An 18,460-nucleotide genomic window follows, 5' to 3' on the forward strand; every position below is an offset into this window, starting at 1 on the left:
GAGTATAGTTGTCGAGAGTGAACATAAGGATTAATAAGTCACCACCCATGGCTAACTGCCTCCATAGCTCAGTGGATAGAGCACTGGTCTTGTAAACCAGGGGTCGTGAGTTCGATCCTCACTGGGGGCTCACTCTTCTTTTACAGTTTTTTTTATCACCCAGGAGTCAGTAAAAGATTGCTGTCACGCGGATACTATATTTCTCCTTAGAGGCAAATAAACCAACCGGCACTCGTTTTAGCTGCATCAACATGTGAGAATAGTCAGCTTACAACCAAATTCTATGTATCTTAAGAGGTAAAGAAGAGAGTGAGATAAAATACCCGAACCTCCTATTGACCTAATTAATGTTTGTCTTCACCTGCCTTCTGTTTTCAATTCAACAGGTAAAATGTTCATTAGTTTCCTTATCAGAATGTATTTGACTGTTTGAAACGTGGCTGGGTGTTTTGCAGTGAAAATGTTGACCTGTCTATTAGCGCGCCGTACTTATAGTCAGTACCTTCCCCATGAACACCATGGGATGAGGAATGCGGAGGTTGTGAGTTCGAGCCTCACCCGGGGCATGCTTGCTTTTATTGACTGCTCTGACAGTTTGACCAACACTGTCGCTTCCAATTCACAACCACTCATTATAGCAGACATGTGGCAGGTGAAATGCATCTTCTAAGCAAAACTTACACATTTTCCTTAGTCTGAAAGTTATAATACCCAACGTGAATGGTGTTTACACAGACTATTGACTACAATCGACCAGCCCTCGCGACCAGCAGCTGTTAAAACCGCGGCGCCTTTCCCCAAGCTGTCAGATGCCTCCATAGCTCAGTGGATAGAGCACTGGTCTTGTAAACCAGGGGTCGTGAGTTCGATCCTCACTGGGGGCTAGATATCCTTTGCCGGAATTTTAGCCTTTTGCAGTTGAATTGATCAAACCTCTTATTGGAGAACCACGAGGAAGTGCTGTGGAAGCAGCCTCCGTAGCTCAGTGGTAAGAGCACTGGTCTCGTAAACCAGGGGTCGTGAGTTCGATCCTCACCGGGGGCTATGTTGTAGCTTTATTTTGAAAATCCAATCGTTTTTTTCCTATTCAAGTGAGCGCAGTCTCAACTTTGAAGCCAATCATTTGTCACATGATCGGGAACAATTGAGTGATCAAGACAGTGACATTGACGACAAAACCCATGAGTTGCGCGTGCCCTTTGATACCCAAGCGCAGGCCTCCTTTTAAATCTTAAATCGACACCCAAGCCTTCAAATTTCCGATGCCTTTGCCTTGACTCGGCTCAGCAAGTGTCGTTTAACACATATTTTAAAGTGTACAAAATGTATCTGTTCACTTTCCATTTAAATAAGACACCCGTTGCAATACCACTGGTTGAAGGTGTGTTTGAGATGTGTCATATTAGCTCCTTTTGCAGGAGTTGTGCTTCTGAGTATAGTTGTCGAGAGTGAACATAAGGATTAATAAGTCACCACCAATGGCTAACTGCCTCCATAGCTCAGTGGATAGAGCACTGGTCTTGTAAACCAGGGGTCGTGAGTTCGATCCTCACTGGGGGCTCATTCTTCTTTTACAGTTTTTTTTATCACCCAGGAGTCAATAAAAGATTGCTGTCACGCGGATACTATATTTCTCCTTAGAGGCCAATAAACCAACCGGCACTCGTTTTAGCTGCATCAACATGTGAGAATAGTCAGCTTACAACCAAATTCTATGTATCTTAAGAGGTAAAGAAGAGAGTGAGATAAAATACCCGAACCTCCTATTGACCTAATTAATGTTTGTCTTCACCTGCCTTCTGTTTTCAATTCAACAGGTAAAATGTTCATTAGTTTCCTTATCAGAATGTATTTGACTGTTTGAAACGTGGCTTGGTGTTTTGCAGTGAAAATGTTGACCTGTCTATCAGCTGCCCCGGTGGCACAATCGGTTAGCGCGCCGTACTTATAGTCAGTACCTTCCCCATGAACACCATGGGATGAGGAATGCGGAGGTTGTGAGTTCGAGCCTCACCCGGGGCATGCTTGCTTTTATTGACTGCTCTGACAGTTTGACCAACACTGTCGCTTCCAATTCACAACCACTCATTATAGCAGACATGTGGCAGGTGAAATGCATCTTCTAAGCAAAACTTACACATTTTCCTTAGTCTGAAAGTTATAATACCCAACGTGAATGGTGTTTACACAGACTATTGACTACAATCGACCAGCCCTCGCGACCAGCAGCTGTTAAAACCGCGGCGCCTTTCACCAAGCTATCAGATGCCTCCATAGCTCAGTGGATAGAGCACTGGTCTTGTAAACCAGGGGTCGTGAGTTCGATCCTCACTGGGGGCTAGATATCCTTTGCCGGAATTTTAGCCTTTTGCAGTTGAATTGATCAAACCTCTTATTGGAGAACCACGAGGAAGTGCTGTGGAAGCAGCCTCCGTAGCTCAGTGGTAAGAGCACTGGTCTCGTAAACCAGGGGTCGTGAGTTCGATCCTCACCGGGGGCTATGTTGTAGCTTTATTTTGAAAATCCAATCGTTTTTTTCCTATTCAAGTGAGCGCAGTCTCAACTTTGAAGCCAATCATTTGTCACATGATCGGGAACAATTGAGTGATCAAGACAGTGACATTGACGACAAAACCCATGAGTTGCGCGTGCCCTTTGATACCCAAGCGCAGGCCTCCTTTTAAATCTTAAATCGACACCCAAGCCTTCAAATTTCCGATGCCTTTGCCTTGACTCGGCTCAGCAAGTGTCGTTTAACACATATTTTAAAGTGTACAAAATGTATCTGTTCACTTTCCATTTAAATAAGACACCCGTTGCAATACCACTGGTTGAAGGTGTGTTTGAGATGTGTCATATTAGCTCGGTGTCTAACCGGGAGAGCCACATTTCAGAAATGGCTATTGCCGGTAGAGCCACATTTTCAGCTGAGTGCATTTCACCTATTCTAGCGGGTAATTAATTTATCCGATTACCGATACCTGTATATGAGTGTCCCACATTTTAATTATACTCCTAACTTAATACTCCCAGACTAAGGGGGGCGACCAGTTCCTACACGGTGTTAGTGACGACATCATCATCTTCACTAAAGACAAGAACATTGAACATTTGTGTACTGCAGACATTGTATTTTGTGATGGTATATTTTATGCCAGTCCCAAGTTGTTTGATCAGATTTATTGTTTACATGCTGAGGTGTTTGGCCATATGTTTCCATTAGTTTACTGTTTGTTGTCCAATCGAAAAAAAGAGTGTTATGTCAACATGTTTCAGTACCTATGCGATTTTGCTAGTAGAGGAGGTCTAGAGTTTGCCCCACTTACAATTCAGTTGGACTTTGAACGTGCAGCTCACAATGCCGTGACTGATGTATTTCCTGGGACATTAGTTAGAGGGTGTTTCTTTCACTTCACCCAATGTATCTGGAGGAGGGTGCAGAAAGAAGGTCTGATGATGGACTATAAGGAAGATGAGGAGGTGAAGAAGCTGGTGAGAATAGCTGCTGCCCTCCCTCTAGTACCTCGTGACAAAGTGGATGATGTGTGGCTTGATGCCATTGCTGACTCTCCTGCTGGCCCTAAAGTGACTGCCTTCATGGACTACGTGACAACCAGTTGGGTTCAAGGAGGGGCCTTCATGCCAGAGATTTGGAACCATTTCGAAAACCAAGGCCACCGTACCAACAATCCCCTGGAAGGGTGGCACAACAAGATTAAGAAACTTGCCAAAGAGGTTGCAGTCCTGAGACTCTCTCACCAGCGGTGAGAACCTTCACGAAGAAAGCAATCGATGCACGTATTGTAGTAATGCAGTAATGACATTAAATCCATTATGATATTCATATGCTATTCATATTCATCAATGTAAAGTTTTGATGAATATGTTATCCTTGTTGAATAATAAATGAGAAAACAAGACTTGTTTTGTTATATACGGTAACCTGTTAGAATCACAAAGCATGTTTTGACAGCATAGCCGCGAGAGCCACATTATACAATCACGCAACCGTAACCATTGCCGCGAGAGCCACATCAATTTGGGCTATCTATTTTCGAAATGTGGCTTTGCCGGCCTGTAACCATTAGCTCCTTTTGCAGGAGTTGTGCTTCTGAGTATAGTTGTCGAGAGTGAACATAAGGATTAATAAGTCACCACCAATGGCTAACTGCCTCCATAGCTCAGTGGATAGAGCACTGGTCTTGTAAACCAGGGGTCGTGAGTTCGATCCTCACTGGGGGCTCATTCTTCTTTTACAGTTTTTTTTATCACCCAGGAGTCAGTAAAAGATTGCTGTCACGCGGATACTATATTTCTCCTTAGAGGCCAATAAACCAACCGGCACTCGTTTTAGCTGCATCAACATGTGAGAATAGTCAGCTTACAACCAAATTCTATGTATCTTAAGAGGTAAAGAAGAGAGTGAGATAAAATACCCGAACCTCCTATTGACCTAATTAATGTTTGTCTTCACCTGCCTTCTGTTTTCAATTCAACAGGTAAAATGTTCATTAGTTTCCTTATCAGAATGTATTTGACTGTTTGAAACGTGGCTTGGTGTTTTGCAGTGAAAATGTTGACCTGTCTATCAGATGCCCCGGTGGCACAATCGGTTAGCGCGCCGTACTTATAGTCAGTACCTTCCCCATGAACACCATGGGATGAGGAATGCAGAGGTTGTGAGTTCGAGCCTCACCCGGGGCATGCTTGCTTTTATTGACTGCTCTGACAGTTTGACCAACACTGTCGCTTCCAATTCACAACCACTCATTATAGCAGACATGTGGCAGGTGAAATGCATCTTCTAAGCAAAACTTACACATTTTCCTTAATCTGAAAGTTATAATACCCAACGTGAATGGTGTTTACACAGACTATTGACTACAATCGACCAGCTTTCGCGACCAGCAGCTGTTAAAACCGCGGCGCCTTTCCCCAAACTATCAGATGCCTCCATAGCTCAGTGGATAGAGCACTGGTCTTGTAAACCAGGGGTCGTGAGTTCGATCCTCACTGGGGGCTAGATATCCTTTGCCGGAATTTTAGCCTTTTGCAGTTGAATTGATCAAACCTCTTATTGGAGAACCACGAGGAAGTGCTGTGGAAGCAGCCTCCGTAGCTCAGTGGTAAGAGCACTGGTCTCGTAAACCAGGGGTCGTGAGTTCGATCCTCACCGGGGGCTATGTTGTAGCTTTATTTTGAAAATCCAATCGTTTTTTTCCTATTCAAGTGAGCGCAGTCTCAACTTTGAAGCCAATCATTTGTCACATGATCGGGAACAATTGAGTGATCAAGACAGTGACATTGACGACAAAACCCATGAGTTGCGCGTGCCCTTTGATACCCAAGCGCAGGCCTCCTTTTAAATCTTAAATCGACACCCAAGCCTTCAAATTTCCGATGCCTTTGCCTTGACTCGGCTCAGCAAGTGTCGTTTAACACATATTTTAAAGTGTACAAAATGTATCTGTTCACTTTCCATTTAAATAAGACACCCGTTGCAATACCACTGGTTGAAGGTGTGTTTGAGATGTGTCATATTAGCTCGGTGTCTAACCGGGAGAGCCACATTTCAGAAATGGCTATTGCCGGTAGAGCCACATTTTCAGCTGAGTGCATTTCACCTATTCTAGCGGGTAATTAATTTATCCGATTACCGATACCTGTATATGAGTGTCCCACATTTTAATTATACTCCTAACTTAATACTCCCAGACTAAGGGGGGCGACCAGTTCCTACACGGTGTTAGTGACGACATCATCATCTTCACTAAAGACAAGAACATTGAACATTTGTGTACTGCAGACATTGTATTTTGTGATGGTATATTTTATGCCAGTCCCAAGTTGTTTGATCAGATTTATTGTTTACATGCTGAGGTGTTTGGCCATATGTTTCCATTAGTTTACTGTTTGTTGTCCAATCGAAAAAAAGAGTGTTATGTCAACATGTTTCAGTACCTATGCGATTTTGCTAGTAGAGGAGGTCTAGAGTTTGCCCCACTTACAATTCAGTTGGACTTTGAACGTGCAGCTCACAATGCCGTGACTGATGTATTTCCTGGGACATTAGTTAGAGGGTGTTTCTTTCACTTCACCCAATGTATCTGGAGGAGGGTGCAGAAAGAAGGTCTGATGATGGACTATAAGGAAGATGAGGAGGTGAAGAAGCTGGTGAGAATAGCTGCTGCCCTCCCTCTAGTACCTCGTGACAAAGTGGATGATGTGTGGCTTGATGCCATTGCTGACTCTCCTGCTGGCCCTAAAGTGACTGCCTTCATGGACTACGTGACAACCAGTTGGGTTCAAGGAGGGGCCTTCATGCCAGAGATTTGGAACCATTTCGAAAACCAAGGCCACCGTACCAACAATCCCCTGGAAGGGTGGCACAACAAGATTAAGAAACTTGCCAAAGAGGTTGCAGTCCTGAGACTCTCTCACCAGCGGTGAGAACCTTCACGAAGAAAGCAATCGATGCACGTATTGTAGTAATGCAGTAATGACATTAAATCCATTATGATATTCATATGCTATTCATATTCATCAATGTAAAGTTTTGATGAATATGTTATCCTTGTTGAATAATAAATGAGAAAACAAGACTTGTTTTGTTATATACGGTAACCTGTTAGAATCACAAAGCATGTTTTGACAGCATAGCCGCGAGAGCCACATTATACAATCACGCAACCGTAACCATTGCCGCGAGAGCCACATCAATTTGGGCTATCTATTTTCGAAATGTGGCTTTGCCGGCCTGTAACCATTAGCTCCTTTTGCAGGAGTTGTGCTTCTGAGTATAGTTGTCGAGAGTGAACATAAGGATTAATAAGTCACCACCAATGGCTAACTGCCTCCATAGCTCAGTGGATAGAGCACTGGTCTTGTAAACCAGGGGTCGTGAGTTCGATCCTCACTGGGGGCTCATTCTTCTTTTACAGTTTTTTTTATCACCCAGGAGTCAGTAAAAGATTGCTGTCACGCGGATACTATATTTCTCCTTAGAGGCCAATAAACCAACCGGCACTCGTTTTAGCTGCATCAACATGTGAGAATAGTCAGCTTACAACCAAATTCTATGTATCTTAAGAGGTAAAGAAGAGAGTGAGATAAAATACCCGAACCTCCTATTGACCTAATTAATGTTTGTCTTCACCTGCCTTCTGTTTTCAATTCAACAGGTAAAATGTTCATTAGTTTCCTTATCAGAATGTATTTGACTGTTTGAAACGTGGCTTGGTGTTTTGCAGTGAAAATGTTGACCTGTCTATCAGATGCCCCGGTGGCACAATCGGTTAGCGCGCCGTACTTATAGTCAGTACCTTCCCCATGAACACCATGGGATGAGGAATGCGGAGGTTGTGAGTTCGAGCCTCACCCGGGGCATGCTTGCTTTTATTGACTGCTCTGACAGTTTGACCAACACTGTCGCTTCCAATTCACAACCACTCATTATAGCAGACATGTGGCAGGTGAAATGCATCTTCTAAGCAAAACTTACACATTTTCCTTAATCTGAAAGTTATAATACCCAACGTGAATGGTGTTTACACAGACTATTGACTACAATCGACCAGCTTTCGCGACCAGCAGCTGTTAAAACCGCGGCGCCTTTCCCCAAACTATCAGATGCCTCCATAGCTCAGTGGATAGAGCACTGGTCTTGTAAACCAGGGGTCGTGAGTTCGATCCTCACTGGGGGCTAGATATCCTTTGCCGGAATTTTAGCCTTTTGCAGTTGAATTGATCAAACCTCTTATTGGAGAACCACGAGGAAGTGCTGTGGAAGCAGCCTCCGTAGCTCAGTGGTAAGAGCACTGGTCTCGTAAACCAGGGGTCGTGAGTTCGATCCTCACCGGGGGCTATGTTGTAGCTTTATTTTGAAAATCCAATCGTTTTTTTCCTATTCAAGTGAGCGCAGTCTCAACTTTGAAGCCAATCATTTGTCACATGATCGGGAACAATTGAGTGATCAAGACAGTGACATTGACGACAAAACCCATGAGTTGCGCGTGCCCTTTGATACCCAAGCGCAGGCCTCCTTTTAAATCTTAAATCGACACCCAAGCCTTCAAATTTCCGATGCCTTTGCCTTGACTCGGCTCAGCAAGTGTCGTTTAACACATATTTTAAAGTGTACAAAATGTATCTGTTCACTTTCCATTTAAATAAGACACCCGTTGCAATACCACTGGTTGAAGGTGTGTTTGAGATGTGTCATATTAGCTCCTTTTGCAGGAGTTGTGCTTCTGAGTATAGTTGTCGAGAGTGAACATAAGGATTAATAAGTCACCACCAATGGCTAACTGCCTCCATAGCTCAGTGGATAGAGCACTGGTCTTGTAAACCAGGGGTCGTGAGTTCGATCCTCACTGGGGGCTCATTCTTCTTTTACAGTTTTTTTTATCACCCAGGAGTCAGTAAAAGATTGCTGTCACGCGGATACTATATTTCTCCTTAGAGGCCAATAAACCAACCGGCACTCGTTTTAGCTGCATCAACATGTGAGAATAGTCAGCTTACAACCAAATTCTATGTATCTTAAGAGGTAAAGAAGAGAGTGAGATAAAATACCCGAACCTCCTATTGACCTAATTAATGTTTGTCTTCACCTGCCTTCTGTTTTCAATTCAACAGGTAAAATGTTCATTAGTTTCCTTATCAGAATGTATTTGACTGTTTGAAACGTGGCTGGGTGTTTTGCAGTGAAAATGTTGACCTGTCTATCAGCTGCCCCGGTGGCACAATCGGTTAGCGCGCCGTACTTATAGTCAGTACCTTCCCCATGAACACCATGGGATGAGGAATGCAGAGGTTGTGAGTTCGAGCCTCACCCGGGGCATGCTTGCTTTTATTGACTGCTCTGACAGTTTGACCAACACTGTCGCTTCCAATTCACAACCACTCATTATAGCAGACATGTGGCAGGTGAAATGCATCTTCTAAGCAAAACTTACACATTTTCCTTAATCTGAAAGTTATAATACCCAACGTGAATGGTGTTTACACAGACTATTGACTACAATCGACCAGCTTTCGCGACCAGCAGCTGTTAAAACCGCGGCGCCTTTCCCCAAGCTATCAGATGCCTCCATAGCTCAGTGGATAGAGCACTGGTCTTGTAAACCAGGGGTCGTGAGTTCGATCCTCACTGGGGGCTAGATATCCTTTGCCGGAATTTTAGCCTTTTGCAGTTGAATTGATCAAACCTCTTATTGGAGAACCACGAGGAAGTGCTGTGGAAGCAGCCTCCGTAGCTCAGTGGTAAGAGCACTGGTCTCGTAAACCAGGGGTCGTGAGTTCGATCCTCACCGGGGGCTATGTTGTAGCTTTATTTTGAAAATCCAATCGTTTTTTTCCTATTCAAGTGAGCGCAGTCTCAACTTTGAAGCCAATCATTTGTCACATGATCGGGAACAATTGAGTGATCAAGACAGTGACATTGACGACAAAACCCATGAGTTGCGCGTGCCCTTTGATACCCAAGCGCAGGCCTCCTTTTAAATCTTAAATCGACACCCAAGCCTTCAAATTTCCGATGCCTTTGCCTTGACTCGGCTCAGCAAGTGTCGTTTAACACATATTTTAAAGTGTACAAAATGTATCTGTTCACTTTCCATTTAAATAAGACACCCGTTGCAATACCACTGGTTGAAGGTGTGTTTGAGATGTGTCATATTAGCTCCTTTTGCAGGAGTTGTGCTTCTGAGTATAGTTGTCGAGAGTGAACATAAGGATTAATAAGTCACCACCAATGGCTAACTGCCTCCATAGCTCAGTGGATAGAGCACTGGTCTTGTAAAGCAGGGGTCGTGAGTTCGATCCTCACTGGGGGCTCATTCTTCTTTTACAGTTTTTTTTATCACCCAGGAGTCAGTAAACGATTGCTGTCACGCGGATACTATATTTCTCCTTAGAGGCCAATAAACCAACCGGCACTCGTTTTAGCTGCATCAACATGTGAGAATAGTCAGCTTACAACCAAATTCTATGTATCTTAAGAGGTAAAGAAGAGAGTGAGATAAAATACCCGAACCTCCTATTGACCTAATTAATGTTTGTCTTCACCTGCCTTCTGTTTTCAATTCAACATGTAAAATGTTCATTAGTTTCCTTATCAGAATGTATTTGACTGTTTGAAACGTGGCTTGGTGTTTTGCAGTGAAAATGTTGACCTGTCTATCAGCTGCCCCGGTGGCACAATCGGTTAGCGCGCCGTACTAAGTCAGTACCTTCCCCATGAACACCATGGGATGAGGAATGCGGAGGTTGTGAGTTCGAGCCTCACCCGGGGCATGCTTGCTTTTATTGACTGCTCTGACAGTTTGACCAACACTGTCGCTTCCAATTCACAACCACTCATTATAGCAGACATGTGGCAGGTGAAATGCATCTTCTAAGCAAAACTTACACATTTTCCTTAGTCTGAAAGTTATAATACCCAACGTGAATGGTGTTTACACAGACTATTGACTACAATCGACCAGCCCTCGCGACCAGCAGCTGTTAAAACCGCGGCGCCTTTCCCCAAGCTATCAGATGCCTCCATAGCTCAGTGGATAGAGCACTGGTCTTGTAAACCAGGGGTCGTGAGTTCGATCCTCACTGGGGGCTAGATATCCTTTGCCGGAATTTTAGCCTTTTGCAGTTGAATTGATCAAACCTCTTATTGGAGAACCACGAGGAAGTGCTGTGGAAGCAGCCTCCGTAGCCCAGTGGTAAGAGCACTGGTCTCGTAAACCAGGGGTCGTGAGTTCGATCCTCACCGGGGGCTATGTTGTAGCTTTATTTTGAAAATCCAATCGTTTTTTTCCTATTCAAGTGAGCGCAGTCTCAACTTTGAAGCCAATCATTTGTCACATGATCGGGAACAATTGAGTGATCAAGACAGTGACATTGACGACAAAACCCATGAGTTGCGCGTGCCCTTTGATACCCAAGCGCAGGCCTCCTTTTAAATCTTAAATCGACACCCAAGCCTTCAAATTTCCGATGCCTTTGCCTTGACTCGGCTCAGCAAGTGTCGTTTAACACATATTTTAAAGTGTACAAAATGTATCTGTAACTTAAACGAAATAGAAAATAATGATCCAGAAACCTATTGTAAAACCTAACAGACTATATAATAAACGCAGCCAAAACCTCCATCCCCTTCAAAGTATCTAAGACAGGCAAACCGACGGTACCATGGTGGAATGAGGAAATAGAACAGACTAGACGAAAACGTAAATCAGCCTTCAATAAAGCAAAACGCGACTACAAATATTTAAACATAGCCCACGAACTAAACCACCAGGTTCAAAAACTAGTCCAAATAGCCAAAAGTAGAGACTGGAAAAAATTCTGCGAAGGTATAAATAACCGTACAGATGCCAGAACGGTCTGGCGCAAAATCCACGCCATTAGAGGCTTAAAACGACATAAAAAAAACCCTAACATTAACAACTCAACCAACCCCGCCCAAAAAGCAAATAATCTCGCCAACCACTTTTCGGCCGTTAGCAGTAACAGCAACTTCAGCCAAAAATTCCAAGATAAACTTAAAACAGAAAACAAACCCACAAAAGAACCAAACAATAACAATCTAGAAATAAATCAACCCTACACAATGGAGGAGCTCCTCTACGTAATCCAAAACAGGAAAAAGGGCACAGCCCCAGGATTAGACCTAACCTCTTACCAAATAATTAAAAAACTCCCCCTAAAACTGCTCCAGGCACTACTCAAACTATACAATCTCATCTACCTAAACGGACAGGTTCCTACACCCTGGAAACAGGCCCTAGTCATACCAATCCCTAAACCTAATAAACCAGCTAATCAAGCTAACTCATATAGACCAATATCCCTAACTTCAAACTTATGTAAAGTAATGGAATCAATGGCTAAAAATAGATTACAACATTACTTAACCCAAAATAACACCATAAACCCAGATCAAAGCGGTTTCACTCCTGGCCGCTCAACCCTAGATAACCTCGCCCGACTAGAACAAGATATTAAGACAGGACAACTAAATAAACAATATACCACAGGCATCTTCTTAGACTTCTCTAAAGCTTTCGACATGGTATGGCACGATGGGCTAATACAAAAACTTAAAAAAATAGGACTCAAAGGTCAGATAATAAACTACATCCAGGACTTCCTAAACAATCGTAAAATAACCGTGTGTATAGACCAAACTCTATCGGACCAATGTCCCCTAGAAAATGGCACTCCACAGGGCAGTATCCTCAGCCCCACCCTCTTCAATATAATGATAAACGATCTATTCGAGGGTCTATCCCCTAAAGTAAACACATCAAAATTTGCGGATGATGGAGCCATCTGGATCCGCACTAAAAGCATGAAAATGGCCACAAATCTACTCCAAAAATCTCTTAATAAAATACAACAATGGGCTGACAAATGGGGCTTCTCCCTTAACTCAGAAAAAACAACAGGAATAGTATTCAAACATAAAAACATGAAACCCGCCTCCCCAATCCTCCAGCTAAACAACCAAACAATCAAATTTCAAAAACAAACCAAATTCTTAGGACTTATTTTCGATGAACATCTCACCTGGGATGCTCACATCCAAAACCTAACAACTAAATGCAGTAAAGACCTAAACACCCTAAGATGCCTAACTGGCTCTAACTGGGGAGCCTCCAAAGATACTCTCCTCTCTCTCTACATATCCCTAATTAGATCAAAACTAGACTACGGCTGCGCCATATACAACACCCTAAACAACTCTCTATCCAAAAAACTTGACTCAATACAATATCAGGCTCTCAAACTCATTACACGCACCCAACATGGCACCTCCTACACCTCACTTCAGGCCTTAACAGGAGAAATGCCACTAAGTCTACGCAGGGAACAGCTAAGCTTAAATTTCTGGGCCGCGTCCCAATCAAACCCTCTCATCCAAAACTTAATAAACCAAAACATCAGCCCTAAAAACCAAGCTCTAGCTCGTAAACACCCCTTACTTACCCCAATATCCCAAAGAATAACAAACTACCTAAATGAACACCAAATTAAAAATCTTAAACAAAACTGCAAACAATCAAATATCTTCACCCCTAAACTTAAAATACCCAAAATAGACACAACACTAGCTAGCCAAATAAATAAACAAACCGACCCAAACATAGCTAAAACTACCACACTAGCATACATACACAAAAATTGGCCAAATTGGTGTCACATTTACACGGACGGATCCTCAGATCCGACCTCCAAACACACGGGTTTCGGAGTCCATACCACACAACCAACTAAAACCACACAATCCTTCCGACTCCCAAATAACCAATCAATATTCACGGCCGAACTAATGGGCATGGCCTCAGCCCTCCACAATCAAGAATCCAAAAACAACCAAAAAATCCTAATACTTACTGACTCCCTAAGTGGACTACAAGCCCTCCAAAACAAAAATACCAAAAACCGACCTAAATTAATAAATCAAATACTTAAAAGCTCCAACGACCTAACAAAAGCAGGCAAACAAATAACCTTCTTGTGGATACCCGCCCACGTAGGAATATACGGTAATGAAAACGCCGATAAAGCAGCTAAACTATCCCTTAAAATCCCAGAAATAAGCTTAAACTTACCCATCTCAAAATCAGAAATTAAAAGTGTAAACAAACAAAAAATCACAAAAAAATGGCATAACCTATATCTAAACTCAAATAGCAAAATCAAAAGAGTGCTCAGCAAACCACTAACCAAACCAAAAATTCTCCATCCATCAAAAAAAATCGACAGAGTAATCACTAAACTCCAAACAGGACACACCAACCTAAATAACCACCTACAAAATTTAAAAAACACACTACAGGTAACTGCCCACACTGCAAACAACCAGAAACCCCAGAACACGCACTCATCCACTGCACACACTACCTAACACATCGAACCGCATTACAAACCACCCTCAATCTAAACAAGGCTCTCACTCTAGAAGCAATACTAAACCCACAAAATAAACTAGAAAACTTCAAGGCCTTAGGCGTATTCTTAATAAAAACGGAACTAATAAAACGCATCTAAAACCATAATAACCTACCAAATCAAAATCACATAAACAAACAATCATCCACCATACCCAGCTCCCTTAGTTCTCCTCCCCAACCCCATCAGCATCTATTCCAAATCTCAAAATTCCCAAATTCTATATAAGCAACCCCTAAAGCCCCCTCTTGGGTTGCACAGACCACCCTCGCCCCTTTCGGAAACACATTAAATGGCCTGGCCGGGCCCGTGTGCGAAATACGCATCAGTCAGAAAGCGCACGTTAAATCTCCAAAGTAAGTAAGTAAGTAAGTAAGTATCTGTTTCTCTTTCCATTTAAATAAGACACCCGTTGCAATACCACTGGTTGAAGGTGTGTTTGAGATGTGTCATATTAGCTCCTTTTGCAGGAGTTGTGCTTCTGAGTATAGTTGTCGAGAGTGAACATAAGGATTAATAAGTCACCACCCATGGCTAACTGCCTCCATAGCTCAGTGGATAGAGCACTGGTCTTGTAAACCAGGGGTCGTGAGTTCGATCCTCACTGGGGGCTCATTCTTCTTTTACAGTTTTTTTTTATCACCCAGGAGTCAGTAAACGATTGCTGTCACGCGGATACTATATTTCTCCTTAGAGGCCAATAAACCAACCGGCACTCGTTTTAGCTGCATCAACATGTGAGAATAGTCAGCTTACAACCAAATTCTATGTATCTTAAGAGGTAAAGAAGAGAGTGAGATAAAATACCCGAACCTCCTATTGACCTAATTAATGTTTGTCTTCACCTGCCTTCTGTTTTCAATTCAACAGGTAAAATGTTCATTAGTTTCCTTATCAGAATGTATTTGACTGTTTGAAACGTGGCTTGGTGTTTTGCAGTGAAAATGTTGACCTGTCTATCAGCTGCCCCGGTGGCACAATCGGTTAGCGCGCCGTACTTATAGTCAGTACCTTCCCCATGAACACCATGGGATGAGGAATGCGGAGGTTGTGAGTTCGAGCCTCACCCGGGGCATGCTTGCTTTTATTGACTGCTCTGACAGTTTGACCAACACTGTCGCTTCCAATTCACAACCACTCATTATAGCAGACATGTGGCAGGTGAAATGCATCTTCTAAGCAAAACTTACACATTTTCCTTAGTCTGAAAGTTATAATACCCAACGTGAATGGTGTTTACACAGACTATTGACTACAATCGACCAGCCCTCGCGACCAGCAGCTGTTAAAACCGCGGCGCCTTTCCCCAAGCTATCAGATGCCTCCATAGCTCAGTGGATAGAGCACTGGTCTTGTAAACCAGGGGTCGTGAGTTCGATCCTCACTGGGGGCTAGATATCCTTTGCCGGAATTTTAGCCTTTTGCAGTTGAATTGATCAAACCTCTTATTGGAGAACCACGAGGAAGTGCTGTGGAAGCAGCCTCCGTAGCTCAGTGGTAAGAGCACTGGTCTCGTAAACCAGGGGTCGTGAGTTCGATCCTCACCGGGGGCTATGTTGTAGCTTTATTTTGAAAATCCAATCGTTTTTTTCCTATTCAAGTGAGCGCAGTCTCAACTTTGAAGCCAATCATTTGTCACATGATCGGGAACAATTGAGTGATCAAGACAGTGACATTGACGACAAAACCCATGAGTTGCGCGTGCCCTTTGATACCCAAGCGCAGGCCTCCTTTTAAATCTTAAATCGACACCCAAGCCTTCAAATTTCCGATGCCTTTGCCTTGACTCGGCTCAGCAAGTGTCGTTTAACACATATTTTAAAGTGTACAAAATGTATCTGTTCACTTTCCATTTAAATAAGACACCCGTTGCAATACCACTGGTTGAAGGTGTGTTTGATATGTGTCATATTAGCTCCTTTTGCAGGAGTTGTGCTTCTGAGTATAGTTGTCGAGAGTGAACATAAGGATTAATAAGTCAACACCCATGGCTAACTGCCTCCATAGCTCAGTGGATAGAGCACTGGTCTTGTAAACCAGGGGTCGTGAGTTCGATCCTCACTGGGGGCTCATTCTTCTTTTACAGTTTTTTTATCACCCAGGAGTCAGTAAACGATTGCTGTCACGCGGATACTATATTTCTCCATAGAGGCCAATAAACCAACCGGCACTCGTTTTAGCTGCATCAACATGTGAGAATAGTCAGCTTACAACCAAATTCTATGTATCTTAAGAGGTAAAGAAGAGAGTGAGATAAAATACCCGAACCTCCTATTGACCTAATTAATGTTTGTCTTCACCTGCCTTCTGTTTTCAATTCAACAGGTAAAATGTTCATTAGTTTCCTTATCAGAATGTATTTGACTGTTTGAAACGTGGCTTGGTGTTTTGCAGTGAAAATGTTGACCTGTCTATCAGCTGCCCCGGTGGCACAGTCGGTTAGCGCGCCGTACTTATAGTCAGTACCTTCCCCATGAACACCATGGGATGAGGAATGCGGAGGTTGTGAGTTCGAGCCTCACCCGGGGCATGCTTGCTTTTATTGACTGCTCTGACAGTTTGACCAACACTGTCGCTTCCAATTCACAACCACTCATTATAGCAGACATGTGGCAGGTGAAATGCATCTTCTAAGCAAAACTTACACATTTTCCTTAGTCTGAAAGTTATAATACCCAACGTGAATGGTGTTTACACAGACTATTGACTACAATCGACCAGCCCTCGCGACCAGCAGCTGTTAAAACCGCGGCGCCTTTCCCCAAGCTATCAGATGCCTCCATAGCTCAGTGGATAGAGCACTGGTCTTGTAAACCAGGGGTCGTGAGTTCGATCCTCACTGGGGGCTAGATATCCTTTGCCGGAATTTTAGCCTTTTGCAGTTGAATTGATCAAACCTCTTATTGGAGAACCACGAGGAAGTGCTGTGGAAGCAGCCTCCGTAGCTCAGTGGTAAGAGCACTGGTCTCGTAAACCAGGGGTCGTGAGTTCGATCCTCACCGGGGGCTATGTTGTAGCTTTATTTTGAAAATCCAATCGTTTTTTTCCTATTCAAGTGAGCGCAGTCTCAACTTTGAAGCCAATCATTTGTCACATGATCGGGAACAATTGAGTGATCAAGACAGTGACATTGACGACAAAACCCATGAGTTGCGCGTGCCCTTTGATACCCAAGCGCAGGCCTCCTTTTAAATCTTAAATCGACACCCAAGCCTTCAAATTTCCGATGCCTTTGCCTTGACTCGGCTCAGCAAGTGTCGTTTAACACATATTTTAAAGTGTACAAAATGTATCTGTTCACTTTCCATTTAAATAAGACACCCGTTGCAATACCACTGGTTGAAGGTGTGTTTGAGATGTGTCATATTAGCTCCTTTTGCAGGAGTTGTGCTTCTGAGTATAGTTGTCGAGAGTGAACATAAGGATTAATAAGTCACCACCCATGGCTAACTGCCTCCATAGCTCAGTGGATAGAGCACTGGTCTTGTAAAGCAGGGGTCGTGAGTTCGATCCTCACTGGGGGCTCATTCTTCTTTTACAGTTTTTTTTATCACCCAGGAGTCAGTAAACGATTGCTGTCACGCGGATACTATATTTCTCCTTAGAGGCCAATAAACCAACCGGCACTCGTTTTAGCTGCATCAACATGTGAGAATAGTCAGCTTACAACCAAATTCTATGTATCTTAAGAGGTAAAGAAGAGAGTGAGATAAAATACCCGAACCTCCTATTGACCTAATTAATGTTTGTCTTCACCTGCCTTCTGTTTTCAATTCAACAGGTAAAATGTTCATTAGTTTCCTTATCAGAATGTATTTGACTGTTTGAAACGTGGCTTGGTGTTTTGCAGTGAAAATGTTGACCTGTCTATCAGCTGCCCCGGTGGCACAATCGGTTAGCGCGCCGTACTTATAGTCAGTACCTTCCCCATGAACACCATGGGATGAGGAATGCGGAGGTTGTGAGTTCGAGCCTCACCCGGGGCATGCTTGCTTTTATTGACTGCTCTGACAGTTTGACCAACACTGTCGCTTCCAATTCACAACCACTCATTATAGCAGACACGTGGCAGGTGAAATGCATCTTCTAAGCAAAACTTACACATTTTCCTTAGTCTGAAAGTTATAATACCCAACGTGAATGGTGTTTACACAGACTATTGACTACAGTCAACCAGCCCTCGCGACCAGCAGCTGTTAAAACCGCGGCGCCTTTCCCCAAGCTACCAGTTGCCTCCATAGCTCAGTGGATAGAGCACTGGTCTTGTAAACCAGGGGTCGTGAGTTCGATCCTCACTGGGGGCTAGATATCCTTTGCCGGAATTTTAGCCTTTTGCAGTTGAATTGATCAAACCTCTTATTGGAGAACCACGAGGAAGTGCTGTGGAAGCAGCCTCCGTAGCTCAGTGGTAAGAGCACTGGTCTCGTAAACCAGGGGTCGTGAGTTCGATCCTCACCGGGGGCTATGTTGTAGCTTTATTTTGAAAATCCAATCGTTTTTTTCCTAT

General features: G+C 43.3%; 35 non-coding genes across 35 annotated transcripts; all 35 read left to right on the forward strand.

Annotated features, from left to right (window-relative positions):
- The first annotated feature begins 57 nt into the window (after positions 1–57).
- Trnat-ugu (transfer RNA threonine (anticodon UGU)) lies at positions 58–130 on the forward strand. The gene has a single exon. It is a non-coding gene; the product is annotated as a tRNA-Thr (tRNA).
- Positions 131–811: 681 nt separating this feature from the next.
- On the forward strand, positions 812–884 carry Trnat-ugu (transfer RNA threonine (anticodon UGU)). The gene has a single exon. It is a non-coding gene; the product is annotated as a tRNA-Thr (tRNA).
- An 87-nt stretch (positions 885–971) lies between these two features.
- Positions 972–1,044, forward strand: Trnat-cgu (transfer RNA threonine (anticodon CGU)). Its single transcript has one exon. It is a non-coding gene; the product is annotated as a tRNA-Thr (tRNA).
- A 444-nt stretch (positions 1,045–1,488) lies between these two features.
- Positions 1,489–1,561, forward strand: Trnat-ugu (transfer RNA threonine (anticodon UGU)). The gene has a single exon. It is a non-coding gene; the product is annotated as a tRNA-Thr (tRNA).
- Positions 1,562–1,912: 351 nt separating this feature from the next.
- Positions 1,913–2,022, forward strand: Trnai-uau (transfer RNA isoleucine (anticodon UAU)). The gene is made up of 2 exons: positions 1,913–1,950; positions 1,987–2,022. It is a non-coding gene; the product is annotated as a tRNA-Ile (tRNA).
- A 245-nt stretch (positions 2,023–2,267) lies between these two features.
- Positions 2,268–2,340, forward strand: Trnat-ugu (transfer RNA threonine (anticodon UGU)). Its single transcript has one exon. It is a non-coding gene; the product is annotated as a tRNA-Thr (tRNA).
- Positions 2,341–2,427: 87 nt separating this feature from the next.
- Trnat-cgu (transfer RNA threonine (anticodon CGU)) lies at positions 2,428–2,500 on the forward strand. Its single transcript has one exon. It is a non-coding gene; the product is annotated as a tRNA-Thr (tRNA).
- Positions 2,501–4,170: 1,670 nt separating this feature from the next.
- Positions 4,171–4,243, forward strand: Trnat-ugu (transfer RNA threonine (anticodon UGU)). Its single transcript has one exon. It is a non-coding gene; the product is annotated as a tRNA-Thr (tRNA).
- Positions 4,244–4,594: 351 nt separating this feature from the next.
- Positions 4,595–4,704, forward strand: Trnai-uau (transfer RNA isoleucine (anticodon UAU)). The gene is made up of 2 exons: positions 4,595–4,632; positions 4,669–4,704. It is a non-coding gene; the product is annotated as a tRNA-Ile (tRNA).
- Positions 4,705–4,949: 245 nt separating this feature from the next.
- On the forward strand, positions 4,950–5,022 carry Trnat-ugu (transfer RNA threonine (anticodon UGU)). The gene has a single exon. It is a non-coding gene; the product is annotated as a tRNA-Thr (tRNA).
- Positions 5,023–5,109: 87 nt separating this feature from the next.
- Trnat-cgu (transfer RNA threonine (anticodon CGU)) lies at positions 5,110–5,182 on the forward strand. The gene has a single exon. It is a non-coding gene; the product is annotated as a tRNA-Thr (tRNA).
- A 1,670-nt stretch (positions 5,183–6,852) lies between these two features.
- Trnat-ugu (transfer RNA threonine (anticodon UGU)) lies at positions 6,853–6,925 on the forward strand. The gene has a single exon. It is a non-coding gene; the product is annotated as a tRNA-Thr (tRNA).
- Positions 6,926–7,276: 351 nt separating this feature from the next.
- Positions 7,277–7,386, forward strand: Trnai-uau (transfer RNA isoleucine (anticodon UAU)). The gene is made up of 2 exons: positions 7,277–7,314; positions 7,351–7,386. It is a non-coding gene; the product is annotated as a tRNA-Ile (tRNA).
- Positions 7,387–7,631: 245 nt separating this feature from the next.
- On the forward strand, positions 7,632–7,704 carry Trnat-ugu (transfer RNA threonine (anticodon UGU)). The gene has a single exon. It is a non-coding gene; the product is annotated as a tRNA-Thr (tRNA).
- An 87-nt stretch (positions 7,705–7,791) lies between these two features.
- Positions 7,792–7,864, forward strand: Trnat-cgu (transfer RNA threonine (anticodon CGU)). Its single transcript has one exon. It is a non-coding gene; the product is annotated as a tRNA-Thr (tRNA).
- Positions 7,865–8,308: 444 nt separating this feature from the next.
- Trnat-ugu (transfer RNA threonine (anticodon UGU)) lies at positions 8,309–8,381 on the forward strand. Its single transcript has one exon. It is a non-coding gene; the product is annotated as a tRNA-Thr (tRNA).
- A 351-nt stretch (positions 8,382–8,732) lies between these two features.
- Trnai-uau (transfer RNA isoleucine (anticodon UAU)) lies at positions 8,733–8,842 on the forward strand. The gene is made up of 2 exons: positions 8,733–8,770; positions 8,807–8,842. It is a non-coding gene; the product is annotated as a tRNA-Ile (tRNA).
- Positions 8,843–9,087: 245 nt separating this feature from the next.
- On the forward strand, positions 9,088–9,160 carry Trnat-ugu (transfer RNA threonine (anticodon UGU)). Its single transcript has one exon. It is a non-coding gene; the product is annotated as a tRNA-Thr (tRNA).
- An 87-nt stretch (positions 9,161–9,247) lies between these two features.
- On the forward strand, positions 9,248–9,320 carry Trnat-cgu (transfer RNA threonine (anticodon CGU)). Its single transcript has one exon. It is a non-coding gene; the product is annotated as a tRNA-Thr (tRNA).
- A 444-nt stretch (positions 9,321–9,764) lies between these two features.
- Trnat-ugu (transfer RNA threonine (anticodon UGU)) lies at positions 9,765–9,837 on the forward strand. The gene has a single exon. It is a non-coding gene; the product is annotated as a tRNA-Thr (tRNA).
- A 351-nt stretch (positions 9,838–10,188) lies between these two features.
- On the forward strand, positions 10,189–10,296 carry Trnal-aag (transfer RNA leucine (anticodon AAG)). Its single transcript has 2 exons — positions 10,189–10,226; positions 10,261–10,296. It is a non-coding gene; the product is annotated as a tRNA-Leu (tRNA).
- A 245-nt stretch (positions 10,297–10,541) lies between these two features.
- Positions 10,542–10,614, forward strand: Trnat-ugu (transfer RNA threonine (anticodon UGU)). Its single transcript has one exon. It is a non-coding gene; the product is annotated as a tRNA-Thr (tRNA).
- Positions 10,615–10,701: 87 nt separating this feature from the next.
- Trnat-cgu (transfer RNA threonine (anticodon CGU)) lies at positions 10,702–10,774 on the forward strand. The gene has a single exon. It is a non-coding gene; the product is annotated as a tRNA-Thr (tRNA).
- Positions 10,775–14,493: 3,719 nt separating this feature from the next.
- Positions 14,494–14,566, forward strand: Trnat-ugu (transfer RNA threonine (anticodon UGU)). The gene has a single exon. It is a non-coding gene; the product is annotated as a tRNA-Thr (tRNA).
- A 352-nt stretch (positions 14,567–14,918) lies between these two features.
- On the forward strand, positions 14,919–15,028 carry Trnai-uau (transfer RNA isoleucine (anticodon UAU)). The gene is made up of 2 exons: positions 14,919–14,956; positions 14,993–15,028. It is a non-coding gene; the product is annotated as a tRNA-Ile (tRNA).
- A 245-nt stretch (positions 15,029–15,273) lies between these two features.
- Positions 15,274–15,346, forward strand: Trnat-ugu (transfer RNA threonine (anticodon UGU)). Its single transcript has one exon. It is a non-coding gene; the product is annotated as a tRNA-Thr (tRNA).
- An 87-nt stretch (positions 15,347–15,433) lies between these two features.
- On the forward strand, positions 15,434–15,506 carry Trnat-cgu (transfer RNA threonine (anticodon CGU)). Its single transcript has one exon. It is a non-coding gene; the product is annotated as a tRNA-Thr (tRNA).
- A 444-nt stretch (positions 15,507–15,950) lies between these two features.
- On the forward strand, positions 15,951–16,023 carry Trnat-ugu (transfer RNA threonine (anticodon UGU)). Its single transcript has one exon. It is a non-coding gene; the product is annotated as a tRNA-Thr (tRNA).
- Positions 16,024–16,373: 350 nt separating this feature from the next.
- Trnai-uau (transfer RNA isoleucine (anticodon UAU)) lies at positions 16,374–16,483 on the forward strand. The gene is made up of 2 exons: positions 16,374–16,411; positions 16,448–16,483. It is a non-coding gene; the product is annotated as a tRNA-Ile (tRNA).
- A 245-nt stretch (positions 16,484–16,728) lies between these two features.
- Trnat-ugu (transfer RNA threonine (anticodon UGU)) lies at positions 16,729–16,801 on the forward strand. Its single transcript has one exon. It is a non-coding gene; the product is annotated as a tRNA-Thr (tRNA).
- Positions 16,802–16,888: 87 nt separating this feature from the next.
- On the forward strand, positions 16,889–16,961 carry Trnat-cgu (transfer RNA threonine (anticodon CGU)). Its single transcript has one exon. It is a non-coding gene; the product is annotated as a tRNA-Thr (tRNA).
- Positions 16,962–17,405: 444 nt separating this feature from the next.
- Trnat-ugu (transfer RNA threonine (anticodon UGU)) lies at positions 17,406–17,478 on the forward strand. The gene has a single exon. It is a non-coding gene; the product is annotated as a tRNA-Thr (tRNA).
- A 351-nt stretch (positions 17,479–17,829) lies between these two features.
- Positions 17,830–17,939, forward strand: Trnai-uau (transfer RNA isoleucine (anticodon UAU)). The gene is made up of 2 exons: positions 17,830–17,867; positions 17,904–17,939. It is a non-coding gene; the product is annotated as a tRNA-Ile (tRNA).
- A 245-nt stretch (positions 17,940–18,184) lies between these two features.
- Trnat-ugu (transfer RNA threonine (anticodon UGU)) lies at positions 18,185–18,257 on the forward strand. Its single transcript has one exon. It is a non-coding gene; the product is annotated as a tRNA-Thr (tRNA).
- An 87-nt stretch (positions 18,258–18,344) lies between these two features.
- Positions 18,345–18,417, forward strand: Trnat-cgu (transfer RNA threonine (anticodon CGU)). Its single transcript has one exon. It is a non-coding gene; the product is annotated as a tRNA-Thr (tRNA).
- The last annotated feature ends 43 nt before the right edge of the window (positions 18,418–18,460 follow it).

This window comes from Haliotis cracherodii, unplaced genomic scaffold (genome assembly GCF_022045235.1).
Source record: "Haliotis cracherodii isolate W230 unplaced genomic scaffold, xgHalCrac1.p SCAF_15, whole genome shotgun sequence".
NCBI lineage: Eukaryota > Metazoa > Mollusca > Gastropoda > Lepetellida > Haliotidae > Haliotis > Haliotis cracherodii.